The 9,455-nt window shown below is 41.7% G+C and overlaps 1 long non-coding RNA gene across 1 annotated transcript; it reads left to right on the top strand.

Annotated features, from left to right (window-relative positions):
- Nucleotides 1–7,128, top strand: LOC131244389 (uncharacterized). The gene is made up of 3 exons (XR_009170268.1): nt 1–141; nt 6,395–6,510; nt 7,075–7,128. It is a non-coding gene; the product is annotated as an uncharacterized LOC131244389 (long non-coding RNA).
- The last annotated feature ends 2,327 nt before the right edge of the window (nt 7,129–9,455 follow it).

Genomic DNA, 9,455 nt, shown 5'->3' with positions numbered 1-9,455 from the left:
GGAGAATGCCTCTCTGGATGACGGGCTGGAAGCCATCGCGCATCTTCCGGTTTGTGAACTCGTTGCGGCAGGTGCAGGTGGCGAGTGGACTGCATCTCTCCATGAGTATGAAAAGCTTTTCATACGAATGGATACTCCAAGGTCTGTTGATTTTTATGGATTTTCTTTGTTTCATGTACAATTCCTACAGTTTGGAAGATTAATTTTCTTTTTTTAAATGTAATTTTCGTGACTTCTCTTCCTACGGTTTTCATTTGCAATTCCTACGATTTTGATAGTGGAGATCTTTTTCTTTCTTAAGTTTGATACTAGATTCATACGTCTCCATCTTCAAGCAAATTGATGGGTTTGATCTCGTTGCATGGAGTTGCATGATCTCTAGATACATCCAATGGTCTAGCTTGACGATGCCTGTTGCATGTTTGATGAAATGCCTGACAGAAACCCATTCTCGGCTCCCAGCGCCCATTCGCCAGGTTCCGATTCTGGGATGCTACAAGGAGGGTTTTCAACATCAGTTTGATTCGTAATAAGCATAACCAAAGGCATAACCCACAAACAACAACCAAAAACTCCATCACATTTCCACTATAATCAAAAACTTTACAAGTACAATGAGCATAAGGGAAATACAATGAAGATAGACCGAAAGCTCCAAAAGAAGATCAGCTACGCGCCCAAGCCTCAGCGCTGCTGCGAACCAACGTCACCTGCACGCAACGGTCGTGCATAAGCTTATAGAAAGCTTAGAGGGTGGTGAAAGTGTATGCTTAAGGTGATAATGTAGCTATGCAGTATCAGAGTAATGCGGAAAATGCTAAGAATCCCATTAGCCGTACCAAGGCCATGCGGTGTAAAGAATGATGTCGGCCATACCAAGGCCATGCAATGCGAAATGCAAGTCAAGCATACAAATCCTCATCTAAGTCCACATGTCAATACGGCTCAAATCTGGAATATCACCGGGGTCTAGTACACTCCAAGCCAGATTGTCGCCCCATCGCGCGCAATAAGGTGAGTGGAAAAGACCTCACTATCCGCCTGCCAATATCGGGCTCGGCTCGTCAATAGCGGACCCATTCCTCGAGCCGGTCGAACCAACCTAGCATTGCCCCTACTCTCAGGCGAAGGCCACACCTCTTCCAACCGACCACGAAACAGTGGAAAGCGCAACCGTCTGGTATCGGCACTCCCGCTCATGCACCCACTCGGCCTAGACGTTGAGCAACCTCCTGGTACCATAAGGGTTTAGGGACTTTCACCCAGTGGATATCTATCGCACCCCATGTAGAACAAGATTTTCGGTATCCAATCCCGCCAACCACGATACGCCCGTGGAGGCTACGCCCGATGTCGCTAGGGCGTACAAGAACTATACCACACAATGCGAATGCATGAATCACACTATTCACTCATGCAGTAATCCCTGCGCATACCGCTCGCTCATGTAGGGCAACACCGTCGGAGCCCCTAAACAATCCGCCCAAAAGCATATATGATCAGTCATTTCTCATATCAAGCATACGTATGATGCATATGATCATGAATCATGGAATTAAATATGTTATATGGGGTGGATGATGTTCATAATGAAGATGGGCCTAGACGGCCTACACATTACACATATGGGCCTAACAGTGGGCCCAAGGGAAAGTCATAATGCGGACATTTAACCACACTACACTTACAATGTGGACGTCAAACCAACATCGCTCCCGAGGCACGACTGCCACAAATATCATTTCATAAGTTATTTTGGGATCACACATTGCAATGGACCTTAGGTACATCCATTGGGCCCTTAAATACATCAAATTAGCCAAGTCATATGGGCCTTATATTCATTAAGTGGGCCACACCAATGGGCCTTATGTACATTGCAATGGGCTATAACCCGGGGGCTTCAGAACATATCAAATAGGCCTAAGCTTATGGGCCTTACACGTGTCAAATGGGCCTCGACAGTTGGGCTCCATATGTACATCAAATGGGTCTACTCACCTGGGCCTTATATGTATCAAATGGGCCTCACCAATTGGGCCCCATGTGCACATCAATTGGGCCTCAACTCATTGGCCCTATAACATCAAATGGGCCTCGACCCATGGGCCCCTAATACATTAAATGGGCCTCGACCCATGGGCCTCTAATACATTGAATGGGCCTCGACCCATGGGCCTTTTATATACATCAAAGTGGGCCTCAACCATGGGTCACAAGTACTGAGGTGGGCCTCAATCACGGGCCTCAACATTAGTAAAAATATATACATATAATATAGTATATAATATGTATATAGTATATAATATATATACATAATGCATATATATAATATTATATGAAATATAATATTATATATATATATATATATATACACACACACGCACACATCACAGTGGGCCCACACACTCATCACAGTGGGCCCACACATTCATCACAGTGGCTCCACGTCCACCGTCCAGGCGTACGGTGAGGCTACAACACTTACATCACTGTGGGCTCCATGTGGGGCCCACCATAATGTTTATATTCCATCCAGGCCGTTGATAAGGTCACCTGGACCTAGGTGAAGGGTGGACACAAATTTCACCTTGATCCCAAACTTCTGTGGGCCCAGAAAAAGGCTTCTAGGGTGGAGTTCAATTCACACTGTTTCCTACGGTGTGGGCCACCTGAGTCTTGGATCGAGCTGATTTTTGGGGTGGGCCCACGTCAGGTAGGGGCCCACCATATGAACGGTTTAGATAGCATATAGACATCAAGGTGGGGCCCACGGCTACAGCCGTGCTGTACGCACGCCCGTCCGCCCGGACGCGGGCGCTGGCGCAGCCCTTTTGATAAGCAATGCTTTTTTTTTTTTATTTTTTGATTTTTTTAAGGATTTTGCAGGTGGGGTCCACCTCTTGCAGATCTGCTCCGTCCAATGGTTCTTCTTACCTCACGTCAGTCAAAACAAGCCCAATATTGGGCCTGTTTCAGTGTATAGAAGTGTTAGAGGGTGTTTTAATGGTGAACTCATTGTTTGCCATGCTATGGCCCGCCTGGAAGTCTGATCGGTCCCATCTTTGGGCTCAACGCCTAAAAAGAGCTTGGGAAGGGAATGGATGGTGTGGATTTAATACATACATCAAGGTGGGGCCTACATGAGTGGACCACTCCAAGGTTAAGAAAAAGAATGATATTTATGTTCCCTTCCAGCAACGTCCAGCGTCCCTGGACGCTGGACTTTTCATGCACTTAGGAGGTGGGCCCTGCTTAGGTGGGCCACCAGAGAATGGATGGCAGGGTGCTTACACATAGAAAGTGGGCCCCACTTTTAAATGATTTGGATAAAATGCCTACCTCATGGTGGGGTCCATTCAAGTGGGCCACATAATCTCATTATTACAAAAGTAAAATAAATAAAATAAATAAGATAAAAGGGAGAGAGATGGAGAGTGGGACCGTGTGATGGAGGGACCCCGGCACTATGGGCCCTCCCTTGCACTAAATCATACATCAAGTGGGCCCCATTACACATGGGTCTATAAAATTAGATCCAACGGTGGAGATCCCTTCTCCACTAAATTAAATGGTCTAGATGACCCTAAGCATGTAAAGAAATAAACATCATGATGGGGTCCATGGAGAATGGCCCCATCATGGAATGATCATGATGATCCAAGTGGGCCATCGGCCACATCTTAGGGTCCAAAGTGAGATCCAAACCATTGATCGGTTGGCCTCACTTGGTCCATCTTAAAAATGTGAAAATCTACCCTATCAAGGCACCCACCACTTGATCTTCTTGCTCCCTTGGCTTCCTTAGCTCCTAGTGCTACTCTTTGATGGAGGAAGATGAAAAATGGATGGTTGAGATGAGAGATGAAGGGGTAGGAAAGGTGGGCCACACAAGTAGCTTGGGAGAAATGGGAGAGGGTCTCATACGTATGGGTTTGTTGCTTTGAAAAAAAAAAGAAGGAATGAAAAAAAAATAAAGGAGAGAGGGAGAGATAAGAGAGAGGGAGAGTAGCTTAGGTAGGTAATAATGACTTGTAAGAGAGGGTGGCTAGCATTAAATGCTTGTAAGAAGGGATATGGGTAGGTAGGGTGGCTATAGCTAGGGTAGGGTGGCTATAGCTAGGGTAGGGTGATGTCATCGTTCTCATAATTTCCTAGAGATTAGTGCCATATGGAATAGGTGGGCCCCGCAATATGCGGTCCACGGCCATTAGAATGCATAGCCCCCAACTTATGATCTAAGCGTCGGTTTGACGCACAAGACGCGGCGTTGGAACCGCAGCGACGGAGCGGTCGCTATGATACAACTTTCAGATCAAGCCGTCATCGGTGCGCGGAACCTGGCCTAGGATCGTGTGCAAACACCGGATATGGTACGAAGGTTGACGGAATTTGACCGGAAGGACCGCGGAAGCCAACGGAACAGTAAGGATTAGGACACGGGTCTTACATCTAATACACCCAATGGTCTAGCTTGACGATGCCTGTTGCATGTTTGATGAAATGCCTGAGAGAAACAATCTCTTTAGAAAAATCCTATTTATGAGATGTGGAGGGAAAGTATTCAGCGGAATGGTTTTTTTTTTTTTTTTACATGTGAATCGGCTTCAAGTGTTTATTGTGTGACATGCAGTAATTCTATTGGCGTCTTACTAAAAGTCTTTTCTTCCTTGAAACAACATCTTCTGTATTTGGGCAGAAGCCTGGCTTTGGAGGCTAGGCTTTTGATCAACTCCAACTCAAACAAGTCCTTTTGGTAGTGCATTTCAACAAACATTGTCAGCATTTGGAAGATTTATTTCCTTCTCATCTTAAGGTTTTCTTTGGTCTTTATGTGGTCACAATAAGGGATACAGATTGTTCCCTCTTTCAGATTTAAGATCTGGTGGATGATACCCATAAATGGAAAGTCCGACAGTGATGTTCCTGTCAAATCTCAGATTCTCCTCTCTTTTTTTTTCTCCTTTCTCCTTGTTTCAGAAGTGGTTCTCTCCCAAACTTCCCACAAACAATTGGGAAAGTTGATAATTCAGAAAAGTAGGCTGTTTTTGTGGATAAATCTAAGAGCTATTGTTCCTTCAAGTCAGAGGTTAGTCTTGGAGATCACTTTGGAGCTTGATTTATCAATCAACTTGGAGAGAAGTTTGGAATTTTGATTGGAGCTAAATATGAAATCAGTTTTGAAAAATCTCATTGATTAGCTCAGAACTGAGCCAGGAGGACTTAGTTCGTAGTTTGTAAGTGATGAAACTAACTGCGAATCCATTAAAAAAGGCTTTGTCAATTGTTGTCAGAGTAAAGCTTTAGAATATAAGTGACTTGTTAATTAATTCATCGAGTAAACTCAAAAACTTTAAAAAAGAATAAGAAAAGAAAAGAAAAAGCAAAAAGAACTCGAAAACTGAGTGACCAACTTTGGAATACTCCTCGATTGGATCAATTACAAAAACTGATGTGGAATATGTGGTTAATCGGGGCAATGGTGTTTAATTGGTGCTACTGCATTTGGTTGCTTGTTCATGTTTCTTGTTTCTACGTGGTTGTTTTGATATTAGCTACTGATTAAATAGTCTCACATCATTTATTATTATTTCTTACATGACCTGAGATAATTTTCATTAATGCTTGATACACCTTAAGAGTGGGCCCACCACATTTTTCAAATCAGTGGTGGGCTCCACCATCCACATAATCAGTTAAGTGAACCCCACAAACTGTCCTATCGGAATTTTGGACCTTGTGATTTCTTTGATCAGTGAACTTGCCCTTCATATGTGTTGCATCTCTCCATTGCAAGAAGCACTTTTGCTTGCTTGACCTTCATTACCTTTCTAGATCACCCCAGAAGACTATGAATGGATCATCCTTTATGGCTTGACCTTAGGTTTCCTTTATGATTCCCACTCTAGAGGTTGATGCTGCAAAAAGGTCAAAGTTTTTAAAAATGAAAAAACTTGGGACAATCCTAGTCTTGTCTTCTGATGCTTTTATCTTAGAGACATTAATTCGACATTAGTTATCCAGATAATTTCTTTGCAACCTTGAACTAACATCTCTGGTGAGAATGAAATATTTCCAATGGTTTCTCTTGCAACAAATCTTGCATTGCTCTCTCTCTCTCTCTCTCTCTCTCTCTCTCTCTCTCACACACACACACACACACACACACACACACACTTGTTGAGAATGGTGTATTACTTTTTGTGGGCATATTATTAGCTTTACACCTGTCAATGAAAAAAGTTCTTTAAAGTTATTCTTTGAAATCATGTGTTTATCTGTCTGATGGCCTCTACAGCCTGGTATTAATATGTGGATCTTGTTTTTTTAATATTCTAATGCACCAACTAAACTCATCTACGGTAAGGCCTTTCTTTCTACTTGTTCTCGGCAGGATGGCGCCCGAGGTTATGGAGCAATTGCATGGTTAAATCATTTGTTTGGTAGTGGATGCTCAGTGGTTGAAGTTCTACAAGAGTAATCCAATCAGATGGTTAAATCATTTGTTTGGTATGAATGTCAGTCTATGCTTTATTCACATTGGGTCCATGATTTGGACAGGTTGCATTGCTTTACATGTATAGCGTAGGTGTGGTGAATGGGACAGATGACAATGGTATTTGTTCTGTTCCATTAAATTGTAATCACTTTCCTGGATCAGAACAACTCGTCCTTGCTTACTGTGGCATACCTGCCTATCTTGATCATCCAAATCATGCTGGATGTGGAAATTGGCCTGAAATACTCTGAGCAGATGACCCTTACCCTCAGATTGGTGGCTATTAAACAAATGGGTTCAATGAAAATGGTAAGATCCAAATTGCATGGGAAAATTTCAGCAGTCTTGATTGTGTATTTCATGATCCCATCTCATTTAGTTAGCATTTGATGCTGACTTTTATTTACCATTTGTTATTTGAACTTTGTCTGGTGATCTTGTTATTCTAATCTTGTTACTATCTAGACTCTCGATGACACATTCTAATCTTGTTACTATCTAGCTTCCTCATATATTACTAGGCAACACAATATCATTTCTTTCTTTTAATTGTAATTCTTTTTTGACTGTTTTAGATCAATAAGGGACGTCACCGTATTCAAGGAACGGTTTCAACATGACAATGACGGTAAGCTTAACTCTAAATATCACTTTATAATAAGAATTTGTGCTCTTCATTTGATTTCATTTGATTTTTTTTTGTATGGATGCATCATGCATGGTTTTAAGATAGAACACATGTATGTATGTGTGTATATGTATGCATGCACACATGGATGGATGAAACGTATGCATGCATGCATGGATGGACAGATTATGCATGCATGTATGCATGCATACATGCATGGATGGATTTATGTGTGTGTATATGTATATATGTATGCATGCATGGATGGAAGACTGGATGGATGGATCATCACGCATGTGTGTGTATGTGTGTATGCATGCATGGATAGATGGATGGATTGTTAGATCATGGATGGATGGATCATCATGCATGTGTTTATGTATGTATGCATGCATGGATGAATGGATGTATCATCATGCATGTTTGTATGCATGCATGTATGTATGCCAAACCTAAACCCGACCCCAAACCCGAACCCGATTTCCTAAACCTAAACCTTAACTTATCCTCAAGTCCCTAAAGCTATAACCTATAACCTATAACCTAAAACCTACACCTAATCATGTGCATATATTTGCGGATATATATAGATCCATGTATCGGTTGCATGGATCTATATATAGGTTGCATTATAGGGAAACCTTTAATGATGTGTTATATAGGTTGTGGCTATCAAAGATATAATATCACCTCCTTATAGGGAAACATTTAATGATGTGTACAGGTAAATTCATTTTTTTTTATTCCTTATATTGTTTCTCAGTTATATTTGTGTTGGTTTCAGAGTACAGGTAGCAATAGAAAGTGTTGGTCGATTGTGGCTTATAGACAAAGGGATGAGTAACCAATAATACGAATATGGGAGGCCTTCCCCAGGTATCCAAATGCTTTTAGATACAATTATGTTGTTTTTAAATGTATTAGATCGAAATTGATGGAGCAGACCCGGATGTGCGTCGGAGCTATCCGGATGTTGAGCGGGGGTCCTTGGAAGGTAGGAACCGCTGTTATGACCATGATGAAGCTGTCCATTTCCTATGGACAACATTAGAGTGGCCTGACCATTTGGACAGGCCATGTTTATGTATTAACTCGAAATAGATGGAGCAGACCCGGATGTGCGTCGGAGCTATCCGGATGTTGAGCGGGGGTCCCTGGAAGGTGGGAACCGCTGTTATGACCATGATGAAGCTGTCCATTTCCTATGGACAACATTAGAGTGGCCTGACCATTTGGATAGGCCATGTTTATGTATTAACTCGAAATTGATGGAGCAGACCCGGATGTACGTCGGAGCTATCCGGATGTTAAGCGGGGGTCCCTGGAAGGTGGGAACCGCTGTTATGAGCATGATGAAGCTGTCCATTTCCTATGGACAGCATTAGAGGGCCTGGCCATTTGGACATGCCGTGTTTATGTATTTGATCGAAATTAATGGAGCATACCCGGATGTGGGTCGGAGCTATTCGGAAGAGCGGGGTTCCCTGAAAAGAGGGAACCGCTATTATGACCATGATGAAGCTGTCCATTTTTTATGGACAGCATTAGAAGGGCCTGGCATTTGCGTCGGATGGCCGTGTTTATATCTGTATTTACAGGGACCATACCCTTAACCTAAACAAAAACCTATGACGTAAAACCTTATCCTATAACCTAAACCTCAACCTCAACCTTAACCTAAACCTAAACCTTAACTTAAAATTTAAACATAAACCTAAAACCTAAATATATTCTCAAATCCATAAACCTAAACCTACACTTAATCCTAATCTTAACTCCCTAACCTAAACCTATACCTAAACTTGAAAACCCAAACATAAACCCAATCCCGAACCCGAACCTAAACCTTAACCTTAACTTATTCTCAATTCCCTTAACTTATATCTTATAACCTAAACCTAAACCTAAACCTTAACCTATACCTATAACCTTAACCTAAACCTAAACTTAAATCTTAACCTAAACCTATAACCTTAACTTAAACCTATAACCTTAACCTAAAACCTAAACCTAAATCAAAACATATAACCAAAACCAAAACCAAAACCAAAACCTATATCCTAAACCCAAATGCATTTTCAAATCCTATAATCCATAATCTAAACCTAAACCTAAACCTAAACCTATAACCTATAACCAAAACCAAAACCTATAACCTAAACCAAAGCCAAAACCTATAGCTTAAACCCGAACCCATTTTCAAATCCAAAAACCTATAACCTAAACCGTTAACTTATAACATAAATCAAAACCTATAACCTAAACCAAACCTAAACCTAAAACTTAAACGTATAATCTATAACCTAAATCAAAACATATAATCAAAAC

Source organism: Magnolia sinica, chromosome 4 (genome assembly GCF_029962835.1).
Source record: "Magnolia sinica isolate HGM2019 chromosome 4, MsV1, whole genome shotgun sequence".
Taxonomy (NCBI): Eukaryota; Viridiplantae; Streptophyta; class Magnoliopsida; order Magnoliales; family Magnoliaceae; genus Magnolia; species Magnolia sinica.
This window is presented reverse-complemented; position numbering and strand designations above follow the sequence as displayed.